This window comes from Myotis myotis, unplaced genomic scaffold (assembly GCF_014108235.1).
Source record: "Myotis myotis isolate mMyoMyo1 unplaced genomic scaffold, mMyoMyo1.p scaffold_m19_p_10, whole genome shotgun sequence".
NCBI lineage: Eukaryota > Metazoa > Chordata > Mammalia > Chiroptera > Vespertilionidae > Myotis > Myotis myotis.
In genome coordinates this window covers 24,919,820-24,928,628 of record NW_023416314.1, presented here as the reverse complement: position 1 = coordinate 24,928,628, position 8,809 = coordinate 24,919,820, and the positions used below count along the sequence as shown (strand labels likewise).

The 8,809-nt window shown below is 42.2% G+C and overlaps 1 pseudogene; it reads left to right on the top strand.

Moving 5' to 3' along the window:
* Positions 1–7,790: 7,790 nt before the first annotated feature.
* Positions 7,791–8,560, top strand: LOC118664150 (annotated as a pseudogene).
* Positions 8,561–8,809: the final 249 nt, after the last annotated feature.

Here is an 8,809-nt window from a genome sequence, read left to right as displayed (position 1 = left end):
TAAGCAAACTAAACTTGTATTTCAACACTAGGCTTAGGATATTTAGCATTGCGAATCTTGGGTATTGTAAGCAAAACTGCAATGAACATAGAGGTGCATGTATTTTTTTTAATTAGTTTCATATTTTTTCAATCATATTTCCAGGAGTGGAATCACTGGGTTATAAGGCAGTTTCATGTTTAATTTTTTGAGGTAACACCATTCTGCTTTCCACAGTGGTACACCAAACTGCATTCCCACCAACAGTGCACGAGGGTGCCCTTTACTCCACATCTTAGTCAGCACTTGTTTCCTGATTTATTGATGATAGCCATTCTGACAGGTGTTAGGCAATATCTCATTGTGGTTTCCATTTGCATCTCTCTGATGATTACTGACATTGAGCATCTCTTCATATGTCTACTGGCCATCTGTATATCCTCTTTGGGAAAGTGAAGAGGGGATAAATGGTGACAGAAGGAGACAATTTCAGGTGGTGAACACACAATATGCAGATGATGTATTATAGAATTGTATGCATGAAGCCTATATAATTTTATTAATCAATGTCACCCCAATAAATTAAATAAAAATTTTTAAAAAATTTAGCATTTCACTGACTCCAACACAGCACATGATTACTTTTTTAATATAAACATTTTGGATTTATAAAACTAGACTAGAAATATTGCTGTGCTTTAAGATGTTTCTCTCCCCTTTATTCTTCTATTCTTTCTGTTACAAAACCCAATGGTAAGCATTTCAATAACATATATCACTTCTTTACCTCAGAGCTAAAAAGAAATTTAGAAAATATAGTAATACAGACACCCTGGTTCAAAACTTTGGGAGATTCCAGGGTGAAATCTCAAATCAGACTGAGGACACAGAGGGCATGGAAACATTGAATACAGAGGCAGGCCACTCTAAATTAGTAGGTGGTGGTTCTCAGCATGTACCAAGACAGGCTCTTTGTACAGAAAAGCTATTGGAAATGGCTTGGGTGGGCCTCAAAGTTGGGTGGGTGGTGTCATAGGGAATCACCAGGGTGGGGAAAACAATGTGAGCCTGCAGGTTGATGGAGACTCAGATATGGTGCACCTGTGCATGCAGGGGAAGGCTCAGCAAAAGAACAATGGCTTCTGCCAGAACTTCTGTCTGGAGAAAGCTGCCTTTCCAGTCCTCACTGGATAATTCAGTTCCTCCCGTATGTCTCTGGCACCTTTCGAGCTGCCAACCAGCAGTGGATTTCAGACTGAATGAGTCCAAGTCTGTGTGCAGACCCTTTAAGAGGAATGCCTAGGACTCCAGCAGCCCTCTATCACACTCAGCCACAATCCCTGCTAGCTTTTACAACCAGAAGTTATGGGGGCTTCTTTCACCAGCACTGGAACCCTGGGCTGAGGGCCTGATGTGGAGCTGGGACTCCTTCACTCCTCAGAGGGACCACCACAGCCCAGATATCATTCCCAATTTTTAACTGCCACTCAAAGTGTGGGACCAGCCCATTTTCCGAGTTTCCATCCTTCTACCAGTCTCTTCTTTATATCCTTAGTGATAGGACTCTGTTCAGCTAAATTTTAGGTAGCTATGCATGATGATTGTTCTGTAGTTTAGTTGTAATTTTGATGCGGTTGTGGGAAGAGGTGAGCACATCATTTACCTATTAAACTATCTTGACTCAAAATCTCTCAAACAAGCAGCATCTGGCCTTTATATACCCCATGCCTCTTGCTAAGTAAGTGGCCTCAGGCAGCGCACTAGTGCAGCCAACCTTGGTTTGCAACTTGGCCTATCCTGGGCATCTCCAAGCCTAGCACAAGTACCAGAAATCTGAACACTGCTCAGTAGCTCTTGCTGGTTGGCCCCAGGAAGAATACAAGTGGTGGCTGATCTTGACCTGAACCTCCTGAGAGACTCCAGAGACAGCCTATCCAGTGAAAAACTTCAGACCACATCAGAGCACCACCCACCTTCACAGGCATATGCTCAAGGGGCAGACTTGGCATGCATCAGAGCCCCTCTGAAGTGAGTCCTACTCCCTGGGGTCAGCTCCTGCACAGCAGGTCCTCCTAGGTGGCCTTGGCTAGTCTTTGCAGCTGATTGGCCTGGGGGAAAATACCTCCCTTTGATGTGCCAAAAGCAGTCAAGGCTCAACTACAATAGGAGAGTACACATAGCTCACATGGGGAAGAGAAGTGCAGGGAGGTGCACCCTAGAGAGTCTAGAATAGTGGTTCTCAACCTTTCTAATGCCGTGACCCTTTAATATAGTTTCTCATGTTGTGGTGACCCCCAATTTCATTGTTGCAAATTGAACATAATTAAAGCATAGTGATTAATCACAAAAACAATATGTAATTTTATATGTGTTTTCTGATAGTCTTAGGCGACCCCTGTGAAAGGGTGATTCGACCCCAAAGGGGTCGTGAGCCACAGGTTGAGAACCTCCGGTCTAGATAAAGTGACTAAGGGGGTTGCACTACTGGGTCCTACAGGATACCTACTACAAAAGGCCACTCTACCAAGACTGGGAGGCATAGCAGCTCTACCCAATACACAAAAACAAATAGGGATACAGCCAAAAAAAAAAGAAGGAAAAAAAAGGAGATAAAAGAACATATTCCAAATGAAAGAATAGGAACAAAACTCCAGTAGAGAAATAACTTGACAAAATTGAGATAAGCAATCTACAAGTTGCAGAGTTCAAACACTGCTTATAAGAATGCTCAATGAGCCCTGAACAGTTTGGCTCAGTGGATAGAGCGTTGGCCTGCAGAATGAAAGGTCCCAGGTTTGATTCTGGTCAAGGGCATGTACCTTGGCTGCAGCCACATCCCCAGTAGGAGGTGTGCAGGAGGCAACTGATCAATGTTTCTCTCTCATCGATGTTTCTAACTCTCTATCCCTCTCCCTTCCTCTCTGTAAACAATCAATAAAATATATTAAAAAAAAAGAAGAATGCTCAATGAGCTCAGTAAGAACTTCAACAAAGGAATAGAAATGATAAAAACGGAGTTAGAAAACATAAAAAAGAACCAGTCAGAAATGAAGAATACAATAACTGAAATGAAGAATATATTGTAGGGAATCAACAGTAAGAAAGAGGAGGCAGAGAATCAAAGCAGTGATTTGGAAGATAAGGAAGCAGAAAACACCCAATCAGAACAGCAACAAATAAAAAGAATTTTAAAAAATGAGGATAATATAAAGAGTCTCTGGGACAACTTCAAGCATACTAACATATACATCATGGGGGTGCTGTGTGGAGCAAGAGCAAGGAATTAAAAACCTCTTTGAAAAAAAATAATGATAGAAAACTTTGCAGATTGGTAGGTGGTAGGTTTAATAAGCAAGGGAACTTACAAAAAAGCTTGTCTTAACTGGCTGTAAGACAAGTAGATCTCTGCACCAGCTTGCCTGAATTTTAAAGTTTATAGAGTGTCCTTAATGAGGTTCAGTCATGTGCACAATCCAGGTGTTCTCAACACACTTTACTCTCTCAAGGCTGTGTCCCTGAAAATAGTTCCAACTATGAGAATGGTAGCTGGTAAGTTCATTCTAAGGACAGGAGATGGAATGAGGACCTTCTGATTGTCTAGGTTCAGCTTATTGTTCACCCAATTGTCACATTCTCTTAATGACAAGACATAGTTTTGAAGATGAACTAAGTCTCCAAGAAAGCAAATGGCTTCCTCTAGAACACACTACCATATTAGAGTACAGCCAGGGCTATAAGCTAAATAAATCTTCTGCTCCCAACTTATTCATATCATGACGTCTCATACACTCATGTTTTTTTCTATACTCACAGCCTTCATCTTAAACTAAATAAATGCTTTAACCTCACTTTTAAACATCCTCAATTTTAAAACCTCACTTTTAAACATCTAACTGCACACTATCCTTCCCTGTACTTATTTTTGCTATTATATTACTTCCTTACTATAGAATAGGCTTCTCTGTTTACAGTCTCAAGATCCTCTATACTCTTGCCCCAAACTTATTTCCCTCTATTCTCTAGTTTCCTCCATCTTGTACTAAATGTTCTCTTAAGAAAGAACTATATCATGTATTATTTCACATTGAATTTACTATCTTTTCTCCCAAATTCTGGAAGTACTAGCCATTATTGTAGCATGTTAATTCCTATTCTTTCTATATCTTCTACGTTTAAGCTATAGTTATGAGGAAACTAACAAAGAGACAAAGCAGACAAAGGAGTTTCCAAAATAGATAATACAACCAAAAAACCTGAAGAGGAAGGAAGGAAGGAAGAGGGGGAAAAAGAGAGAAGGTATGGAGGTGAGGAGGAGGGTATGAAGGGGGAAGAAAGGATGGAAGACCATGGTGAGAGTATGTGAGTGAGTGAGTGAGTGTGTGTGTGTGTGTGTGTGTGTGTGTGTAAGAGAGAGAGAGAGAGAGAATTGGTCCCTACCAATAAAGTTCCAGTCCCAGATGGTTCAACTATACTCTGTTCCAATGAAACTGTCTTGTTTATATAATAACCCAAATCTCCCTTAATCCATATTTAAGCAAGTTGTATTGGTTTATTTCCTTGCAACCCCAAATTGTTCATCTATATGCCTCTCTGTGCAATAAAAACTACATCTGAGGAGTATGATTTTTCTGTCTTATATTCCTAGCTAATTCTGCTATTTAGATGGCTGTCCAGTTCAATGACTCCTAACATTTTTTTGGAAATATACTTGTTTACAGGTAGTTGACTACTCCATCCATCCTTTTTATCACACCTTACCTCTCTGTAGGTAATAAAAACAAAATAAATAGAAATGCAAGAAAAATATTACATAGCTTGGTATCCATTTTAATTTCTGAGAAAATATTTTATATTATCCAAAAGAATTAAATTATAATCACTGAAATCATTTTTTTAAAACAAAGAGGAGGATTATTTCACATCCTTTGTTAAAGCATTTAAAATAGCAACTTTAATTGCTGTGAACTCGTGGATTTAGAAGCAACATCCATTACATTAGATATAAGTCATTTTGGATGTTTCTTTATAAATACTATGTCAGTGGTAAAATAAGTTTTCAGAATACTGTTATTAAAACTTGGCTCAAATAAATATGCCAGAGTCATTTGAAAAGAAAAAAATATTCATGGAATGGAAGAGTATATGAGAGACACTTGCAGATAACACATTGGATATGAGTCTGTGTGAAGGAGTGAGGTTGATAGATGCAGATACACCTGTGTGTGTATGCATGTATAATGTGTGAGCATACACTTGTGCTCACACTCACAAACATACACACAATTTTGTTGGCATTATGACTTCTTACTCCTATTATTTCAAAAAGGTTAAGCTCAATTCACAACTAAGAACAAATGCAAACCTCCAACTATGCCATTTTTTTTTATTAAACTTTGTTGCGTGAAACTGTCAGTCCCTCTTCACCCAACTCTCAGATATCAGCAGAAGTCATCTATCTGCTTTTCAGTTAAGGCTGATATGCCAAGGCAGTATAAAGTCATGTTCTATTGACAGCAGTTCTTTGGGGGATTTTAGCTAACAGGTAAACAGTCTTTATTTCCCAACAAATTGATCATATGTAAGAGAATTCTTTTCTGCCATGAATCAAAGCAGATATGCTTTGTTTTCATCATCATCATAATCATCACCATTACCATTCTTATCATCAGTCACATATATAGATATAGCTCTCTGTTCTTTAGAAAGCGTTTTCACCTTTTTTTTTTTCAGAAGAGTGATATAACAATGCATTTACATGAAGCAGAAAGAACTAGAGCATTTTTCTTACAAATCCCTAGACAAAACTCCAATTTTGATTATAGACAGACTTACAACTGCACTTTTAATTACCCTGGAGATTTAAGATCCATCATATTTCTAAGAAATTGAATATACACAGAGTAAGCATAAAACAAACATTGATAGTGAACAACTTAATCCTCTTAGAAAGGAATTTAAACACATCTTGCTTTCTCAGTGCTCCTGCCATGGCATCTGCTATTCCCTGCACCTTGTTAGTCTGGAACATTTATTTAGTCACAGACATCATTTACTCTATAAAGCCTTTGCTGAGCTTATTTCTAGACTCATCCATGACTGTCCCCAGGGAAACAGAGCCTCCATTCATGTTCACAGTTCATGGTGAAGATGCAATTCCTATAGCACATATGACATTGTTTCCCATTAATTTATTTGCTTAACTGTCTCCCTTGCTAGCCACTAGGATTCTTGAGGTGAGGGACTAAAAATTTTTTTAACGCCTGAATATTCAGACATGAAACACAAAACATGGCCCATGGTAACACACTCTTAATGTTAATTTCCTTTCTTCTTAATTACTTAGCAGTTGCGTTCTTAAAGGATATATCAGTGATCCTAAAAGTAATTTCATCCCCTAGAAGCCTCCAGGAAATTCATTCAGAAGGACTGAGCAAGAATTGTGACATAATAATACTTTCAACTGGCATACAGCATTTTGGCTATCTTAACAGTGCTCCTCAAAACCTCTGCCTTCAGACATCCTAACCAGCTAAATCTCAGAGGATAGAAACAGTGGCAAAGTGGGGCTTTGTTTCCACATCTGTCCTTGAGGTTTATAAACTGTGCACTATTTCACCTGCCTATTGAAGTATTCTTGTCTTGTTAGATAAAGTGAACACAAGACAGCCCTTAAAACCAAGGTGTAGATGGCAAATATAGCTTTAAACTGGGAGCCAGGAAACCTGGTAACTAGTCCTGGCTTCATAATTAACCAGCTTCATGACTCAAAGAAACTCATATTTTCTGCAACATCAAGTTCCTTGTGAGAATTAAAAAGGTTGTGAACAGATCACCTCTGAAAATCCTTCCAGCTCTAACCATTATTCAAGGGTCTATAAAGCCAGTGAGGTTGGTTAGATCAAAAGAGGCCTGAGCAAGTGGTTCATACTGGTATAGATAATAGGGAGGCAGGTGTCCATGGGAAGATGCACAGTAGCTGCTGTTTCAGACTCCACCTGGCTTCTAAAACCCCAGCTGTGCAAACCTCTGCAGTGTTAACCCTCCATTACAAGTGCTAGAGGCTTCATCGAAGTTTTTTGGCTTTTGGGTTAATATCTGTTCTCACTATGGTAAGCCCAGTCTTCCTAACCAAACTATTGCCTTTTGATTTTAGTGTTTAATTCTTCTTTACTCAGACGTTAAGGTTGTTTAAGATTGCTGCCAAAGGACAAATACATAGTATGAAATACACCATTTTATTTCTCACATACCTAGTGTCATGATTATTTGCAGAGTAAGAGGAAATGTTTAGCCTTATGTTTTCATTTTTGTTCACATCCTATCTAATAAAAGACAAAAAGGGTAATTGACTATACCTTCACTATGCTTCCAATGGGCTAATCAGGGCGATATGCAAATTAACTGCCAAAGAAGAGGGCGGTTAATTTGCATACAAGCAAAGAGCAAAGAGGTAAGCCTGCTGCGCTGGCCGCTGCCATGCCCCCGGGCCGTGGAGAGTCCCGGAGAGGACCGGGCCTCCCAAGTGGAGAGTCTCTGTGGTCAGACGGCGAGGTGTCAGGACTGGAATAAAGACGGAGGCAACTCAGATGCCTGGCGGCAGCATTAGACCAACAAGCAGGGCCTTTCAGCCAGGACTCAGGGTGGGGGTGGGTCGAGGGAGGCAAGCCAGAAATAGAGAACAACTCCCAGGAGGCTTAGCGGCCAGGTCCTGGGTGCCTGGCCGTGAAATCGGATGGGGCGAGTCGTTTTGTGAGCCACTTTAACCTAGAGGTTTGCAAGGTTGGAAGTTCTGTGCCAGGAGCCGGGGAGAAATGGAGCTGGAGCAGAGAGAGGGGACCCTGGCAGCCATGGGCTTTGAGGAGTTCTCAGCACCTCCAGCTCGAAGCTGGCGCTGCCTCCGCTGTTTGGTGGTCACATCCTGGAGAGCGAGCTTGAGACCGAAGTGGAGTTCATGTCTGGGAGTCTGGGCAACTCCAGCCTCCAGGAGCTAGATGAAGAGGAGGAGGCAGCCAGAGGCCAGCGGTGCCGCCAACAGGAACTCAATCGCAGGAAGTACCAGGGACTGGGTTGGCACTGCAGGGAGATCGAACACGTGAACGAGTGGATCCTGAACAGGCTCCATCAGGTACAGAGAATAACACAGAGACTCCAGCAGGAGCGGAGGTTCCTCATGAGGGTGCTGGACTCCTACGGTGACAACTACGGGGCCAGCCAGTTCACCATCTTACTGGAGGACGAGGGAAGCCAGGGCACAGACGCTCCCACCCCAGGAAACACTGAGAATGAGCCTCCGGAGAAAGAGGGGCTGTCCCCACCCAGGAGGACGCCAGCGCCCGCAGAAGCCAGCAGCCCGGCCCCTGGCAAGGGGCCCAGCGGGTGGAAGAGGTGGCAAGCGCCACGGGAAGGGCACCGGGCGGGAGTCCCGCTGACTCTGGAGCTGGCCCTGGTGCAGATAAATGTGGAGGAAGACTTTGGCTTTGAAGCGGACGAGGCCCTGCACTCAAGTTGGGTTTCTCGGGGGCCAGACAAGCTGTTACCCTACCCCACCCTAGCCAGCGCCCCTCCCCCCCCCCAACCTTGACTGACCTCTCAATAAACAGACCCCATCTCTCCTTGGCAAAAAAAAAAAAAAAAAAAAAAAAAAGCAAAGCTAAGCACCTCGCCTGCCACGCAGCCCTCTCCTGGCGAAGAGCGAAGGCCTGGGTTCCGGGCGCCAGAGGAAAACTAGTGCCAGCAGCCAGGGGAAGGGGCCCCTGAGGGGCCCCATACTGCGAGAGGGCACAGGCCGGGCTGAAGGACCCACCCGAGTGAACAAATTTTTGTGCACTGA